Source organism: Anarhichas minor, unplaced genomic scaffold (assembly GCF_050575085.1).
Source record: "Anarhichas minor isolate MPS153535 unplaced genomic scaffold, ASM5057508v1 ptg000136l, whole genome shotgun sequence".
Lineage (NCBI taxonomy): Eukaryota > Metazoa > Chordata > Actinopteri > Perciformes > Anarhichadidae > Anarhichas > Anarhichas minor.
In genome coordinates this window covers 21,657,589-21,666,857 of record NW_027466582.1, presented here as the reverse complement: position 1 = coordinate 21,666,857, position 9,269 = coordinate 21,657,589, and positions in this window count along the sequence as shown.

Genomic DNA, 9,269 nt, shown 5'->3' with positions numbered 1-9,269 from the left:
TTTTTTTTACAAATTTTTCAACAATGTAAATTGTGTTTTTAAAATGTTTTTACATCAGCTGTCATCAACTGGATCAACTGTCCAATTATTTAGCTTGGTTAGTGGCTTAAATAGGGCGACTAAGACGCTGAATTGCAAAGTCTCCAGGCCAGGCTCCTTTGAAGGCACAAATGCCCAACACTTTAAAAAAGTGTCTTATATTGTGCTTTAAACATTACATTTGAGAAATGGTATGTAATTGTCTAAATTACATATTATTTTGTCATGTAAGCTGTTAAAAACTACAGGGAGCATCTTAGGTGTGAATGCCTGCAGTCAAGTCAAGCTTGTCCCAGAAATGTCCCTCTAAGTCTATAAAGATGTCTCTCATTTTAGCCTGATTTTGTACTTAAATATACTGAGGTAGTGATTCGTAGACTTGATGACGGCTAAATGTGGTTTATGTTTTAGTTTTGAAAAGCACAGTAAAAGACCACGCTATTTAAGGCCAATCTCAATTCTGTCTGTTAATTAAAATCAGCAGAGTTGATGTCCTTTGAAGAAAGTCTGTTAAAATGTTTGGGATATTTCCTCTGCATTTGTTTTCAAAAATAACCAAACCCAGAGACCACAATCGACATAAAGTTTCACCCTCGAGAAACATGAAAACATTTTGAAGAGACATGGAAGGAAACAATCAAGATAAATCTGAAACCCAACAGGCTAAAGGCACACACACACACACACACACACACACACACACACACACACACACACACACACACACACACTGACATTGCTTGGCAGGGTACTGAGGCCAGTGCTATGAGTTTTATATTTTTTGTTTTATATTCATGTATGCAGGGTAACCATGAGGAGAGAAAATAAACCAAATACTATTTTGATTGTCAGCACATTTCAGCATGTCCCTACCCAGTGAGGAAATGATAAACAGACTCAAGATATTATGGATTTTAAGAGGGCAGAGGGAATGACATAATAGTTATTGTTTCATGTGGTTCAGCCACTGTGATGATTTCCACTTTGTAGTTGTGTCGACTTCAAATCAGTTTATTTTTTGGACTTTGTTTCCCAAGAATCAAACATAATCTCTGTGTTCATTCCTCTGCATGCATCACCACCTTGAACAGAGACGGATATACTATGGGGTCTTTCATTGAAGTTAAAGGAATAAAAGAACAGACAAATACAAAGACAAATAGACCTATTGCTTTCTTTCTAAGCGTTAGATTGGTGCTGTATTGATCTTTTGGTCTATCAGCACTCATGTATTACCGTAATCGCTTTGTATTGTCTGGTTAAATGGCGCACTGATTTTCGTCTGGCGGCGGAGGAAACAGCTAATGTTGATTTGAAGAATCTGTGAATTCAGTTTTCTTCCTTCAGCAGGTTTATGGCGGAGCACGGGGCAAGTTATCTGGTCCTCCTTCAGGATCCAAAACAATCTATTGTTCGACCAGCGAAGTTAAGATTATCACCTTGGAGTTTTTCTTGAAAGGCACCAACGTTGTTTCACCTCCTTCCATCCAAATCGAAACGGATGGGACGACGCAGAGAAAAGGTGTGCACCAGTTTATTTAGCCTTGGTGAGGTCAGGGCCGTGTCACAGGGACTCCCTGGGGTTCCTGAGGCTCTCGTCCAATGAGGAACCAGTGTTGCGGTTTGAACCAAATCTCACACATAGGTGAGATTTGAATGTCTGATGGCGTGGTTTTAAACCAGTTTAGGCCTTCGAAATTACAAGGAGGCCTCTCTCTTTCAGACACACGGTGAAGTCCTAACAGCGGTAACAAGAGAAAGTGTGTGTGTCATATATGTGCGTGTCACTTCTGATCAGCTTCATAATGGAAAAAGCAGGACAAAGTCTCATAAAAACTAATATTCGCCTTCAGTTTTTTAGTGCATTCAATATGCCAAGATTCCCTAAGTATTAATAAGATACCCGTACATTTCACTTGGACACAGACACATACTCACATGCACTCTAGACATACCTGTACCTGTTATCATTTAATAGCCATGCAAGAGCACTTAACCCGTACAAAAAAGGTTCATGACTTACCTTCACAGTCTCTCATGGAAAGAGTGTAAAGAATTCTCCAACCATATCCTGTATACTGATTCAGCAGCAGCAGCTCAGCAGATTTAAAAGTGAGAACGTCTCCTGTTCACTATTCCTTCCTTCCTTCCTTTCTTCCACAATTCAGAAAGTGTATGCAGTACAAACCATTTAATTTGATTACTGATGTTTGGCGTAATCTGTCAAATTAGAATTAAAATTTAATTTTACAGGTTGTGAGAAGGTGTGTAGGTGTACCTTTCTTTGTTGAGCACACAGTCTTCCTGTTTGGGTAGTCAGTGCTATCAGTCTGATGGACTGAATCAGATCCAGTCATACACTATCCAAGTCGTGACTTGTGTTTTTTTAAGGAATGTAATGATGATGCTTTCTTATCTAGCTACTAAACAGCCCTTTCTCTTGAAATGTTGCCTCTGACTGTCATCCTGACCTACACGGGCTTAGAAACACTTCTACTCCCATAGGTGCTGTTGAGCATATTTCAGCACCAGAGGCTGCTTGGCTTTTTCATGTCTGCAAATCTGAAGCTGTAGTTTCTTCTTCATCCTCCCCTATGAAACCTTTATAATGATTAATAACAGTTTATAATGATTAATAACACTCGTCCATTGTCTCTTTCTTGGTCAAGCTCCTTTTTACTGAAACACCTTCTGAATTCATAATTTATGTCAACAGAAGTAGAATATTAAAGAGTTTGACCCTCTTCATCAAAAGTCCTGTACACTAAAACGATTCGATGCAACTTCAACCTATGACTATTTCCCTGGCCGTAACCCCACAATCTGTTTGCAATGGGGCACTAAAACTGTTGGAAATAGATCTATTGAATGCTGTCAATGACAGTGGTTACTTAAGCAATGGTTCAGCACCGTAAATAGCTCACAGGCCCTTATTTTGTTCGTTGGTCTCAACGCAAGAAACACAGCCAAGGACTCATTTTGTTTTCTGGTCAGAGAGAAACATTGAAATTGAGTCTTTATATAATCTCAATGATTAAATAAAGTCAGTAAATTCTGAAAATCTGTGAGTGGTAGGATATTTGAGCAGAAGCAGAAAGGAATGTCACTTTGTGAGTGTTGTGGTAGCCCAATGACCACCATGCTTTCACTGTTGATAAAAGTCAGCCAGCGGGGATACATCGCAGGTCCTTTCTGTGTTTGTGTCTTTGAATAAGCCGGTATTTTCATTTTCCTTTCAGTTCTTTAAATGTTCAAGAAATTAGGTGGGACCATGTTTTAATTAAGAAAATTGAATTGAATTGTTTTCGCCCCAACAGGAAGTCAGCCATGTTGGATTTTGTTCATTTTGTACTCGATAACTTGGCGCACACATCAAAACATGTAGACATTGCAAGAATATTCAGTGATTGAGTTAATGCGTGTTCAGTGGCTCCACAACACCAGCTAATATGTGGAAGGCTTCCACCTGTTTCCAGTCAGTACACAAGGATGCAAGGATCGAGGGTCCATTAATTGATGTTTGCAGCTTTAATTTTGTATTAACTTTGGCGGTCTCTATGAGGAAGCAGTAACGTTCTGAGCACCAGAAACCTCTCATATTACTGCAACCGGGTCTGACAGTCTGCCCTGTGCAGTTGTGGTTCTCCCGTGCCTCCCTTCCCTCCAGCGGGCCCAGTAATGCAGCCTGGACCTCCAGCAGCATTGCGTTGGTGTTGGCAGAGCAGCGATGCGAAACTCAGCTCTAAGAAGAGGCTGCTGTGCGCAAACCTCTCCAGCCACCGCCGGAGCTTCGACTGCAGGTTGAATTCGGCAGCAGGTAGGGCTGGTCACTGCTGGAGGCAAGTCACAAATTTGCATTAGAGGGCTTTACATTCCATATATATACACAACATGTCTTCTCCTTTTTCACCCTTGAATTGGATAAGGTAAAACTATGCAGACACAAAGTAGCGTTACAGTATTTTTAACTGGATTGTCATGCAAAACTGTTATTTATATAAAAAAAAAAACTTTGTCACGGTTTAGGCTTTGCCCCCCTGTGTTCCTGTGTCTCTATGTCTCCTGATTGCTTTCATTCACTTCACCTGTGCTCAATCACCTGCCCCTGGCTCTTTCCTCTGCCAACCCCACACTGCACTCATTCAACTCACCTGCAATCTACTCATCACCCCACTCATATACTGTATACTCCCCTGCTTTCCCTGTTCTGGTTGTGAGATCGTCTTTGTTCGTTCCCCTGTGTGCTTCATGTTCCGGCCTTGCGCCTCCCCGTGTGCTCATCGTGTCGCCAGTGTTTATCCCTCATGTTGTCTCTCTACGTTCCATGGTTTGTGACTTTGCCTTTTTTGTGATTTTGCCTTTTTCTGATTTTTGCTCGCTCCCGGTTGGAGTTGTTTTGAGTTCCTGTTTTTGACTGCTTGGTGCCTAGTAAATAACCTTGCATTCTACCTTACAGTGGTCTCTCCCCTGGAGGGTGGCACGGTGGTGTGGTGGTCAGCACTGCCCCTCACAGCATGAGGGGCCTGGGTTCAATCCCTTCTGTGTGGAATTGTGCTCCCCTGTGTCAGCATGGGTTTTCAAGGAACTCCAGAAGTCCAAATTGATACATCTTAGGTCAATTGATGACTGTAAAGTGCCAGTGGATGGATGTCTGTTTTTATGTGTCAGCTCTGCGATAGTCTGGTAACCTGTCCAGGGTGGACCCTGCCTTTGCCCAATGTCAGTCTCCCGTGACCCTGAATAGGATAAACTGTTACAGATGATGGATGGTCTCTGACCAGGCAAGAGGTTAACCAGATTTGCCCCCTTGTCCAAAAAGAATATGAATCAGTGAGGCTTTTTCTCTGGATTATGACATACAGAGGACATTAGACTGCATCAAATATATTATATTTGATGAGATCATAAATCATGTTGTGCTTTTATCCAAAACCCCTTTTGGTGGGTTTAAACCAGCAATCTAAGAAAGTGTTATTTCACCAAATAATACTGTTCCAGTACACAGTAAGAAACTGCAGTCCTTTCAAATCAGAAGTAAAGACAGACATGTAAGATGAACCACATGATACAAACCTAAAGTGTGTGTGTGTGTGCGCACATCTGACACTTTATGGCAGCATCTCTTTGGAGTTCATCAAGCACTTGGGGTGAAACTTCTCTTGCTCAATTTCGTGTTTTCTTTCGTCCAGGTTCCCAGTCAGGGTAGTAATGTATCATAATCTTCTGTATCTATTCCCTGTGGATGTAATTAACACATTATCACACACTCACAGGGCCACGCCATGTAAAAGGCATGTCTCCTCCCGGTGTTGCTGAGAATAACCAGATTATTTTATCTGGAGATACCAGCTCCTTTGGACACGATGGCGATGGAGCGAGCTCTCCACTTCTGTCTCCATATGTCTCAATCGCACTTTCTTTCTCTACCCCTCTCTCACCGCAGTAAAAATTATTATGAGACATCTTAGTAAAACCTCTGCACACGTGTGTGTGTAGTAGCACAGGAGTCTGTGTGTCTATTAATGGTCAAGAAAATGTGATTTTATGGTATCATCATCTGAGGGCTCACATACTGCCTGTCAAAAGGTTTATAGGCATTCTTTTTGGATGACGTGGAGGTCGTGGGGTGGAGGGTTTTGGGTGTGACAGACTATTGGACAGTGGCCCTGAGAGCTCAACACACTGCAAATTAAGAAAACCTCTTCACCAATTCCAAAAAACATAGCTGCAAATACATAAAATACAACCAAAATACACAGACATGCTACAAGTAATACAGGCAACTGAAACGGTTTCTAGGGGACACCTTTTGATTTTACCATTGTGATGGCAGCTATGATATTGCAGATATCTGCTGTTAACCTAGTGTTAGACTTTTGCTTATTATTAGCCTGCCAATTGAAATGATCTGTCAAAAATCCAGTAAAGGATGTAGAACACCAAAGTCGGTAGGATTAATTCTCAGGGAATAAGAATATCCATACAAAGTTTCATGCCAATGTATCTAATAGCTGTTAAAATATTTCCGTGTGGAGCAACGTGATGTACTGACTGACAGATATTGCTATAGAGCCACCACCTGGCTAAAAACAACATCTACCTGTCTAATATTTTGTTGTCATAGGATGATATGGACATTACAAAAGTTTAAAAAATCATTTAAGTCAATAAAATACTTACATAGAAAAAGATTGTGCTGTTAAAATGAATCAACATATTTTGATAGCTAAGTTGATCCACGATTGTGTCATAAATGGTGAAACACTGCATCAACAAAAATACACTGTTAGCTCTGTTCTGTTCAGGCACTTACAATTCAGTCTTCTCTTGAATATCATTAAGCATTTCCATGACACTTGCTTGTGTTATTTCTAATGTGGAGACTTCCCTTTCTTACTCCAGCTAAACTTGTGTTTTATTCATTTTTCCATTCATCTTCTGTTTTGTTTTTCCCCCGCTAATCGTTTTCTGTGTATATAATCTGTTCCCGTTCTGAGGAGACTTGCCCTTTTTCTCTCTGTAGGAGATAAGAGTGAAAACACACACGCATGCACAGGGAGATGGGAGGAGTTAGTATCACATTAATGAATAGACTTATTATCAAATTGATGTGGGCCGGAGCCAGCAAGCCCCATCATTCTGCTGCTATGAGACAAGTAGTGAAAGAATGCCTGGTGGGAAAGATTGAGAGAGGCAGAAGAAGGATGAAGGGAGGATGAGAAGGAGATGAAGGCAAAGAGGGACCTCTGTGATAGCAAAGTTATTAATGGTTTCATCTCTTTCCCTTGCTGCGTTTTTCTCTCCCTCCCCCCCCCCCCCCCCCCCCCCCCCACACACACACACACACACACAGAGACACAGAGTCAACTGCCATTTCCTCTGTGTGTTTTCTTAAGACACTGATACTCCCCACTTCAAAGAGCAAGAATGAACTTTTACCATGTAAATATGATCGCTTGTATATTCACACACACACACACATTTTTCCTCTGCGGTTTTCTCTCTGTAGTCTTTCATCCTGCTTCTCCTTGACAGTCTCAGAGGAACTGATTCTAAAATAACTAGCCTCATAATTACAATATTAACACACACCCACCCACACATACACAAACACACACAAATGACTATACAAAGACACATAAGCACCCACTGACTCAGGACCTGACTTTGAAACACCTGTGTCCATTGCAGAGGTCAAGAAAGAAAACTTAATGAATCACTCCAATCTCTTTGGCTTCTGTGGAAGTGCATTCGTCGTCAGGAGCGTCCAGCCCACATCCGCCGCTGGCTGGGAGGAAGGAAGAAGGTTCTACATATAGAGTGAAAGTGCTCCAAAAGATCTGTTTTGTGTGCCTGGCCGGTCTGTCGGTCTGATGCCAGTGAAACCACAACGGCTGCTGCAGAATGTTTCCGTTTTTCAATAAACTTATTTTGCCAAGCATACATGTTGCCAAAGTGATTGCAAGACTTTGGGTAACATTAAAAGACAATCAAAACATTGCTTTTTCAGTGTTGACATATGTGATATGTCTGCTTGGGCAGATGTGCACAGGTTGGGCTCATTCTTGCCTGTAAGATCTTAGAGAGTGTGTCTGCTCACCTAAGTAAAGATATGCAGGTTAAGATCTTTAGAGGTTTTGGAGCTACTGTAATGTTTGAGGAGATGGCACTGGCTGTGACATTTTAGTGTGTGTGGGTAAACTGTGAACACCAGCTCATAAATGAGTGACTATCTGTAGTATCTGTGTGTCAAACAACACATGCACATGTCGTAGGTGACAAATGATGCTGTCGGCTCCTATCAGAGCAGATCCTGAACCCTAAGGCTGTGACAGAGACACATGACAGACACCCCGTTCGTCCTTTCCCCCTCTCCAGCACTTAGAGCACCGATAAAAGCATGCAGGCCTACCACTATGCGACATGAGATATAAGAAGCACACGCTTAAACACTCACACTGTCTAAGGTTGATTAGATGGGCTTCGGCAGGTGTGACGTGGCCAACTTTGCTAACACCAGCCCATTTGTGTGGAACTGTGAGGGCTATTTGTGTGGCTGGAGGTGATGTTACAGTACAATACACTGTTGGAAACAGATTTGTGACAAGAAGTAACCAAAGTAAGAATACGATAAGCAAACTTTCACATCAAGCCATTTTGAGTGTTTTACCGTTCACTCTATGTGCGTATGTCTTGTTTGCAATGTTTAGGCAGTACTTGCTGCATGTAGACAACATTAATCTATTTTTTAGTACAGGACTTCAAAATAAGGTAGCTCATTTGTTATTGTGAAAACTTTTCAACAGGTTACATACCAAAAAATAATGTATCTTTCTCTGGCTGAGCCTGGACTACTGCTTGCGCATGTAAATGACACACAAAGATATTAGATAATAAAGAAGTATCTTGATATGATTCTCGATATATTTGTTGGGAATAACATAGCCTCAAAAAGGGGGGCACCAATATGTTGGGAACGTAAAGGAGCGTGTTTGGGTTATCAGCATCTAAGAAACTAAATTCTTGACATCAATAGAATTATTAATGTCTAACAATTATTAATGATTATTAATAATAACGGGGCACCACCCTGCGAACAGGGACCAATAACCAAACGATAAAACTAAGTCTCATAATTAGTGTCCACTCGCAATGTCAACAGTCTGAGTACTATTACACATTCAGAGTGAAAGTGAAGGTTTAAGTTTGAGCACAGACCACATATACAGCTATCATCACAATACACATGCACAAAGTAATCACAGACAGCTGCTCTTTAAAATATAACAGAGTTTATTACGTTCTAATACTAATGATCTAGTCAACTAATATTTAAACTAACAACAACTATACATTCATGAGCACGCTATCTAAAATCAACAGACGATTGAAAAGAGGGGGGGGGGGGGGGGGGAAGTGTGTGTGCGTGTGTGTGTATGTGTGCGTAAGGGGGAGGAGCGAGGGAACAGCTCAGCGACGTATGACGTAGTTGGGACGTAGTGACGTCTCTCATGCGTGAGACTCAAAAATGGCGGATAGCCAACAGGAGACCCGGCGTCTAGTGCCGGTAGCCGTTTAGCACGTAGCTACATTAGCTCAAAGTTATATGTGTGTGTGTGGATTAGTAAAAGAGAAGGGAAAGGAACAAAACAAAATGAAATAAAAGAAAACAAAAGATTAAGATCCTCTGCGCCGCGCGGGAGTACGGAAGATTGCTCTCTCAGCCAGGG